Below are 9,231 nucleotides of genomic sequence, written 5' to 3'. Positions count from 1 at the left end.
AGTCTCGCTGATCGATTGAGGTGAGACGTTAATATGTGTGAGTTGATTTGATTAATTAAGTATATGTAAAGTAATATCATACTAATTTTGTGACTTGTCCTTTTATGTGCAGGTTGTCAAGTCATTAGTGGATTTCTATATATGTTCTGTGAGACCCATACACATCTCTGTGTTTCTTTCTTGTATAGATATGGTTATGGTTATGGTTATTGTTTATTGTTTATGGACGTTATGGTTATAATTATTGTTTTGTTTATGGTTATGTTTAACTTTATGGTTATTGTTTTGTTTATGGTTATGGTTATCGTTATGGTTTTGATCAATATGGTTATGGTTATGGTTTTGCACAAAGTTCGTTATATATGAAGTTTGCTATGGTTATAGTTTTAATTTGGTTATAGTTTTGCACAAAGTTCGTTTCATTTCTTCCATCAAGTTGTGCCTTAAATCTCATGTGAGATCCTACATGGATATCATGTAGGAGGCATACACATATGGTTTTTTTTTTTTGAAAAGTTTATGTTAAAACGAAGGGAACTCTGTCTAAAATTTTTGCGGGAGCACGGTTGATTTTGGTGCTGCTCGCTTTCTTGGACAGAGGACATACAATCTGGCTGTGGCTGTGTCCATCTTTTCAATGGGCACAGGCCAGGCTGCCTGTCCTCTGCAAGATTTTTTTTTCTGATATGGTCGTCGAAATACTCGTCAATAGGGGCGTTGAAATACGCGTCGAAAACAATGCCTTTTGACACAGATATCGACGCGTATTTTGACGATTTCACAGGGGGGGCAAAGATTTCAACGCAGTTTTTGACGTCTCGCGTCAAAATTTGCATTAAAGGCACCTATTTTTGTTGTAGTGTTTGCTCTGAGTATTGTATGGAGGCATTCACTACATCTAGCTATACTTGCATTTTCTGAAATTACAGGGTTGTTGTTAGAAGCTCGTTGGTAACTTGTGTCAGTTGTTCATCTTTTGCTTTGCAAGCATTTGACAACTTTGTAAGCAGATCAACGAGCTCTTCCATCTCTTTCTGCTGCTTATCCCTTGCTAGTTGATGTTGTTTATCTTCAGCTCTCAACTCCTGCACTTGCTTTAGTAGATCGATGATGACATTTAATCTCTCGTCTAGCTCCGCTTGGACTGCGTCAATCACCATCTCTAATGCTTTGGCCCTTGTGCTACGGCTAAGTGCGGTTGTTCGATGTCGTTCAGTCATGGCCTCATTTGCTTAGCATACTCGTTGACTTGCAGGATCACTTCATTGTTTGATTGCCAATCTTTGTTTTGTGCTAGCTGCCTTGATGTTTCTGCAGTCTCTTGTGTATCCTTTGGCTACATCATGGCGGCTGGTTGCTGTTGCCCTTGAGGCTGTGGCTGATCTTTTTTTGCTTTGTCATCCTGAGGCTCCGTGGATGCCTCGGCCTTTTCTGGTTGTGTTGAGGTGGAAGGTGTTTCCTCGGCCTCCTGTTCTCGTGGTTGCTCAAACTTTGTGTTGTCCTTTGGTGCAAGACTTGCTGCCCTTTCTGGCTCTTTGTCTTGCTCTTTTTGCTGCTCATGTGTAGATTCAGCTGTTTGTTGTGCAGATTCAACTGCTTCTCTTTTTTTAGGATCTGTCTTCTTGGTGGGCTCAGGATCTTTGGCTTTATCCATTGGCGAAGGTGGTGGGCTCGACATAGGGTGGTCATGTTGTTTTGAAACAGGTGAAGAAGGGTGGGGAGATGCATCACCTTGATCATGTTGTGCTGCTCCTTGTGCAGTTGCTTCCTCTGCTTGCTTTTGTTGTTCCACTGCCTCTTTAGCTTTTTGTTCCGCTTCTTGGGCTTCTCTCAGCTTCAAAGCTTCTGCTTCTTGATATATCTTTTCCAGTAATTCCGTGGGGTCTTCAGTTTGTTTCCTGGCATGGGGCTTTGTTCTTGCACATTTAAGCTCCATGGATATCCACTTTGCCGGGTCCTTGCCTGTGCTTGGTGGCTGTATTCATAAGAGTGCTTTTCTCTTTTAAATCAGGCTTGTTCTTGTACCGGTTTCTTCTAGTGTGCTGCCACGGATTTTCTCTTCATTTCTTCGATCTGTCCTCTTCTTTTCTTGTTTCAGAGCTTTCACTGCTGTGCTGTTCTGGCGAGCTCTTAGCAGACTATTCGTCAGACTTGTATGTTCTCTTTGCAGATCTTGTAGCTCAAGGGGAAGGTTGTGCTGACACTATCCAAGTGTTCTGACCTGGGGGGCAGGTGGCAAGTTTTCATAGCATGGTAGGAAATTCTGGTTAGACCTTCTGGTGTACCCAAATATGTGATTTTTTCTTCTTTCTTTGTCCCTTTCAATGTGGAAAAAACATATTGTGCATGGTCAATTGGTTGCCTGGTTGTTGATTTGAGGACTTGAGTAAAGGTTGTGGCAACTGCATTATTAGGTGTCGTATACCTTGGCGGCCTCTTGGCAAGGAAGTGGAAGTGCTGGTGGTATAACCTTGAGGGCTCTTCCACCTGATTGTGGATGAGGTCAGAAAATGTCGCAGCGGCGGTTTCTGTGGTGAAAGTTCTTGCCATCTTTCTATCTCTTGCCCTCATTGTCATTCCCTCTGTTGGCAGTTTGAGTGCTTCTGCCACTATCTCTTTGGTAATCACCACTTCAACTTTGATCCCTTGCTGGTCAGAGATTTGAGTGGCTCCATCTTCTTTGATTGTGGACAAAAGCTCATAAGCTTTTTGGAAGTCCACTCCACACGGATCTTGTTCATAAAATTCACTAAGACCAAGTCTCCTGTTGGCTTCTTTGGTCTCGGGCTTTGCAGCAACATCATACACTTCTTTTGGTAGAAGTTGCAGCTCTACCTGATGTCCTTCTTCTCTCTTGAATCTTCCTATGAACACTACAGTGTTATGCTCTTCAAGTTGTTCCTTCGATAGGTATGTTGCTTTGGCAGTCATGACCGAATCGCGGTCCAATTGGTATGGTGGTAGCTCTTGCAGCTTCTCCTTTTGCGAGAGTTTCTTCTTTGCTCTCTCTGCGGCTTGCATGGCTCCTGTTGAGTGAATAGAGTGTCAAAGTTAGAAAATTTGGCAGATTTTCTATGAAATGTCCTTATGTCTGAAATGCTGATGATCCGAGCCTATCAAAAATTTTTGTTTATCATATTTTGTTGGTTTTCCTTGCTTCTAGAGGTTTACAATAAAAGAAAGAGTGAGAACAACCTCTTGGAAAAATTAAAAAAAAAAGATTTTTTCTTGACTAGTTCACCGGAGGTGAAAGGTAGAGGGAGAACCTAGTGGTAAAGGGAAGGGAAAATATGTAAATGTGAAAAGAAAAGATATGATGTGGTTGTGGAGCCATGCACCCATGATTCAAGGGTCATGTGTGGCTCATATCATCATGGCTTCGGAGCCATATGATGATTCAAACAAATGGGACCCAAGTGGAAGACTTGGTAAAGGAAGAAACCATACACATGATTTTGCTGAATTTTTAAAAAATACTTCCACTCTGATCCAAGAAAAGTTGTCTTTATCAAAGTTGTAGCTGATGAGCTGGAGATTTTGGCCATATTTTTTTAATAATTTTTGCATCTACGGTCTAGGAGATATGGCCATAATGGTGGACGCCAGTTTTTTCAACTGTGGTGGAGACCACCCCCTCTACCTTTACACACACACACCCTTCCTTTTCCACATTGAAACCTTCTCTAAAATCATCCATTAGTCTTCTCACCCTCCTCTCCTTCCTTCTCTCTCTCAAGCTCAAAAAACCCATCAAAGTTCCTCTTCTAATCACCTCTCAAGTCATGCTTAATCTTGTTGTAATTCATAAGTTCTCATTCAACCCCTTCCTATTATTACTAGATATGTATTGATTTTATGTAGATTCTTTACATTTTAAAATAAGGAGGCTCTTGGACTCAAGCTATGGAGGAAGGAGTGAAGACAACACAAGTGATGATGGAGCTAATTGGTCAACAAATCACTTGGAAGGAGCTTCTTCATTGGTTGAATGTCCCTAATCAAGCTTCATTTGTACAAATTATACTTGGATCTTAACCTCACTCCTAATCACTCTCTTTCCTATATAAAGAGGCCTTCCCCTTTGTAATTTCAAGCCTCCCTCAGCCCCATTGAGCCTTTGTATCACTCACCATGAGCCCATAAGCTCATTCATTCACTCTATTCTTGCACATCCTAGAGTGCAAATTGTTACATGCTAGTAACCTCTCCTCCTCTTACTTATGTTAATTAAGAGAAATGTTTTATATGTGTGTGAGAGTGCTTGATGTGATCTTGGCTAATCCTTGAGTGATTGTTTGGTAATCTATATGCTATTTGTGTTGGGAGTGTTTGAAGTCATTCATTCGTTGTACACACACTACGGTTAATGCTTCATTCATAGTGATCTCTCTCTCTCTCTCTCTCTCTCTCTCTCTCTCTCTCTCTCTCTCTCTCTCTCTCTCTCTCTCTCTCTCTCTCTCTTTGTGTAGCGGCCCTAGTCCACGCTTCCAAGACTAGGTGGTGCCCTCATCTCATTTCCCTTGTGGCGCAATGGAGTTTGTTTTGGTGTAGAGGCCGCCATTCCAAATTTCCTTCGTCATAAATTGGTGCCCCCACTGAGGAGTTCTCAAGCAGCGCTCTATCAATCCTATGAAGGAAGATCCATCAAATTCTCCGAGACTTCCACTATGGTCTCCCCAAGAAGCTCGAGAAAAGAAGCGTCTTTATCGACAAACGGCACGTATGTGGGTAAAGAGAGTTAACTACACACACCCTTCTTTGCTTCAAGGAAAATATTGTAGTCATCAAGTCCCTAGGTCAAAAAATTGTGTTGAGTGCTTTGTGGCTAGTGTGAAGACACTTCCTTTGAAGCCTCGACTTCAGGTGGTGAAAGCACTCTCAAACTCGGGTATTAACAAGTTTTTGGAGGGGGAGCTACACATCAATGGGGTGCAGTATTGGCAAGAGGCTACATACGGTGATGCACTCCAACTACTACTAGCAAGAAGGCTCAAGGTGGTTGAGAGGGTAGCCATCGAACCCTATGAACTCTACAAAGCTGAAGATGGTCACACCAAAGCTAGGCTAATCACTGGTCAGAAAATTCTTTGCATCTCTCAAATGGTGGGATCCAAGAGAGCTCAACTTCAATGAAGTGCTTCATGGAAGTTTGTAATTAATGCACCAATGAATAATCCCATTTTCTACAACTTTCAATCAGTTCAGAATATTAGGGTGAATGTGCACATTGATAGAAAGATTTTTTTCCAACAAAGATTGGTCTTCTATTTTGGAGCTGAGAGGTTGAGAGAGATATTGCTGTCCCCTGACCCTATAATATTTCCTATTGTGGAGTATAATGTATCTTTTGATGTTCACATCTTCATCTTGCTTTAAGCATAATCCATGAATCATAGGGATTTATATGGACCTTTCCAACCTCTTGCTAGACAAACTGTGCATATAATAGCTAGCACAAAGCTTAGGTTCCAAAACATCATAAGGGACTTACTAGGCCCTCGTCGTCTAGCTGAGATTAATGCATCTATCAATCCATTTATTCTACCCTTAATAAGATATGATTTGGGCCTAGACGTTTTCATCTTTGTGCTCTATTGAGAGGAAGGCAACCCACTTTTATGATGGCTTTCCCAAATTTTTTTGGGCGTAGTGGGGAAAATGCTAGGGATTTTTTGGATAACTTGGAGATGGCTTTCCTTGTCTCCGGGAGGGATGACGAAGCATTGAAATTGAGAGCTTTTCCTTTGGTGCTCAAAGAAGAAGCTAGGGTATGGTTCCAGGCTCTAGATCCAACCCAAAGAATTGATTGGGAGGGATTGAAGGTGGCTTTCCTACGAAGATTTCAACGAGCCAATTCGGCAGAAGAACTATGGCAACGGCTTCTGTCCCTTCATCAAGTTGACCCTCATGGTTATGCAACCTATGAGGAAGGTTTTCTGAAACTTTGGGGCCAATGGTCAGACTCATTAAACCCTGGTGAGCGAGCTCCCAATTGCCTCCAAAAGGATCGATTTATCTCAGGTTTGTACCCCTTGCTAAGGGAGAAGGTAAAGAGCAAATTTCCAAATGCTTTTGAAGATGCCTTAAGAATTGCTAGGGAAAAGAATAGAAAGATTCTCTATCAAGGCCAAGCTGGCCAGCTAGCTTTGGGAGGCAATATCACAACTATGGAAGCTTCTCACATACCTCCAAATGTGCCTAATGCACCAGACCTCAATAGAGTAAACAATCTCACAAACCAGCTAGAGGGGTTGAGAGTAAATCTTGTGCAGGGTGCAAGAAGGCCTATTGAGGGAAATGGTGGGAATCGGCCACCAATGCGACGTCAAGAAAGGGAAATGTTGTGTTACAATTGTGGGGAAATTGGCCACGGCATGTATAATTGCCCTCATCCCAGAAGATATGACTACCCTGTCAGAGGTCCTCGACAACAAGTAAGTCCACCCCGTGCTAGAGCTCAAGCACAAGAGCAACCGCAACCTCAAATTTTGCAGCCACCTCGTGCTCAAGCTCAAGCCCCTGCTACTCAACCAAATGTGAGCATCATAAGGATGGAGGAGGTCCTCAAGGGCAGAAGCAACCAGGAAGAAATAGCTAAAGGGAAGATGAAGATAGATGAAGTGGCTACAATGCCTATCAAACGTGTGCGTATCCAAGATGAAGTAGGTAAAGAAACAAGTAAGGATGCAAGCAATGAAGCAAGTACATCTCGGGCAACTAAAGATGAAGCCAAGAAGAGAAAGACCCGTACTAGGTCTCAAATTGACATCTCTGATTTCCCTATGGGATCTCGGACACAACCTTATGACTTGACAGCTGATGTGAGTTCTCAAGGACCAAAGATTACTTGGCCACAACTACTTCATATCTCCCCAAAGCTTCGACGACAATGGTCAAAAATGGTGAGCACGAGGGCAAAGCGAAGTAAGCTAGTAAGTGTAATCAAAGCATATGGTCTCAAGGATATGGTGCCTTTGGTGGAGGCTCAAATCAAGGGACAACGGATTCCAAAAACTTACATTGACAGTGGAGTAGAGGTTTGTGTCATGACAGAAAAGCTAATGCATCAATTGGGTTTAGAGGTAATGGAATCATCAAACTTTAGGGCAAAAATGGCCAATAATGTCTTTGTCACTTGTGTGGGTGTAGTAAAAGCTTTGAGAGTTTCTGTTTTTGGAATCACTACAGAGGTTGATGCTTATGTGATGCCAGTAAAGGGAGAAGGATACCCCCTTATTTTAGGACGACCTTGGCTCATGGGTATAGGAGCTAGGCAAGATTGGGCAACAGGAGACTTGGAGTTGAGGCCTCGCATGGGTGGCCATATTCGGAAGGTGGTTTATAACCTAAAGAATGGGCGACAAGAGAACCTTGAACTAGAGACGTCAGCTGATGAGTGGAGCTCAAGTGGATGCTCCTCATCCATGGACGAGGAAGAGAGTTCAAGTGAAGAGAGTGATAGCACTCTCAAAGTCATGGGCGTCACCATAAAGGAAACTACCTCATCAGAAGACAACCCAAGGATCCAAATGGAGAATGTGTGGGATGCCAGCCTAGAGGAGATGTTATCCAAGGATATAAAGGAAGAAGAAAAGGAGGGTTATGTAAATGTTCTCAAGAAGCATGCATCATTGTTTATTTCTGATTACACTCACATTACAGGTGTCACTGCAGTGAAGCATCATATCCATCTAAAAGAAGGGAGTAAGCCAGTAGTACAAAAACTAAGAAGATTAGGAGTTGTGCAACAAAATGCACTGTTGTCTGAGGTGAAGAGACTCTTAGAAGCAGGATTCATATACCCAGTAAAAGATTCAGAATGGATCTCCCCAGTAGTGGTGAGGCCAAAGAAGAATGGTAAATGGCGAGTGTGCGTGGATTACAAGCCACTAAATGCTGCAACAAAGAGGGACCACTTCCCTCTCCCATTTCAAGATGAGATTCTAAATGAAGTAGCAGGCCATGAGAGATACACAGTGTGTGATGGCTACTCTGGCTACTTTCAAATACGCATTGCAGAGGAGGACCAGAAAAAGACTACTTTCATCACACCATGGGGATGTTTTGCATTTCGAGTCATGCCTTTTGGTCTCACCAACGCTCCAGCCACCTTTCAACGATTCATGAACATGGTCTTCCAACCTTACTTTGGTAATTCCATAAGGGTTTTCATAGATGACTTTTGTATTTACAGCTCCAAAAGTATGCATCTCGGCAAGATTGATGAAGGATTTACTCGTTTAGCTAAGCTGGGTGGACAACTAAACAAGGACAAATGTCACATTGGGGAAAGCAAGGTTACACTATTAGGGCATGTAGTGTCCATTGATGGAATTGAGGTAGATCCTGAAAAGATAGAAACATTGCTAAATCTACCTTCCCCAACTTCCATCAAACAATTAATCTCCTTCTTGCAAAAGCTAAGATATTTGAGTAGATTCATACACTTACTCTCCCAAGTGATATTTCCTCTACAACAGCTGACTCGTCAAGAGACGCTTGTTTGGAGTGAAGAAAGTGAAGGGCATTTTAGAGAGATTAAAAAAATGTTAGGGTCACTCCCTATAATCCTCCAACCTTGTTGGGAAGAAACATTCTTTGTAAACCCTAGTGTGGGAGAAGAAGCCATTGGTGCTGCCCTCCTACAAAAAGATCCAAAAACCTCCTTTATGAGGCCGGTGTATTTTGCTAGCCGCCTCATGGAAAACACAGAGAAGGCCTACACCCTGATGGAACAGCTAGTGTTAGCTCTCATGTTTGCGGTAACCAAATTTCGGCCATACTTGCTGCCGAAGAGGTTTGTAATTATCACTGTGGAGGATATGTTTCCCTATGCACTACAACATATGGAAATCTCTGACAAAATAGCAAAGTGGGTGGTGCGACTTCAAGAGTTTGATTATACAATACAGGTTGAAAGAACAACTCGAGCATGCTTAGCCGACATTTTAACAAACAAGTGCTATGAAAAAGTTTTCCATTTGAAGAGAAAGGAACTTCCACCACCTCCAGCTCTAGAGGTTTTGGTCAATGCTTATAGCCTCTACTTTGATGGAGCATACAAGAGAACCAAGGATAAGGCAGCTGCAGGCATCATGGTCTTATCCCCATTGGGAGAGAGGATCCATGGTGAAGGGATCACTCTAGAAGATGTCCACTCCAACAATGAAGCAGAATATCATGCTCTAATTCATGGCCTTTGTTGGTGCCTCGATAATTCAATTAAGAGAT

Source organism: Adiantum capillus-veneris, chromosome 2, assembly GCF_014529385.1.
Source record: "Adiantum capillus-veneris isolate H3 chromosome 2, ASM1452938v2, whole genome shotgun sequence".
NCBI lineage: Eukaryota > Viridiplantae > Streptophyta > Polypodiopsida > Polypodiales > Pteridaceae > Adiantum > Adiantum capillus-veneris.
This window is presented reverse-complemented; position numbering follows the sequence as displayed.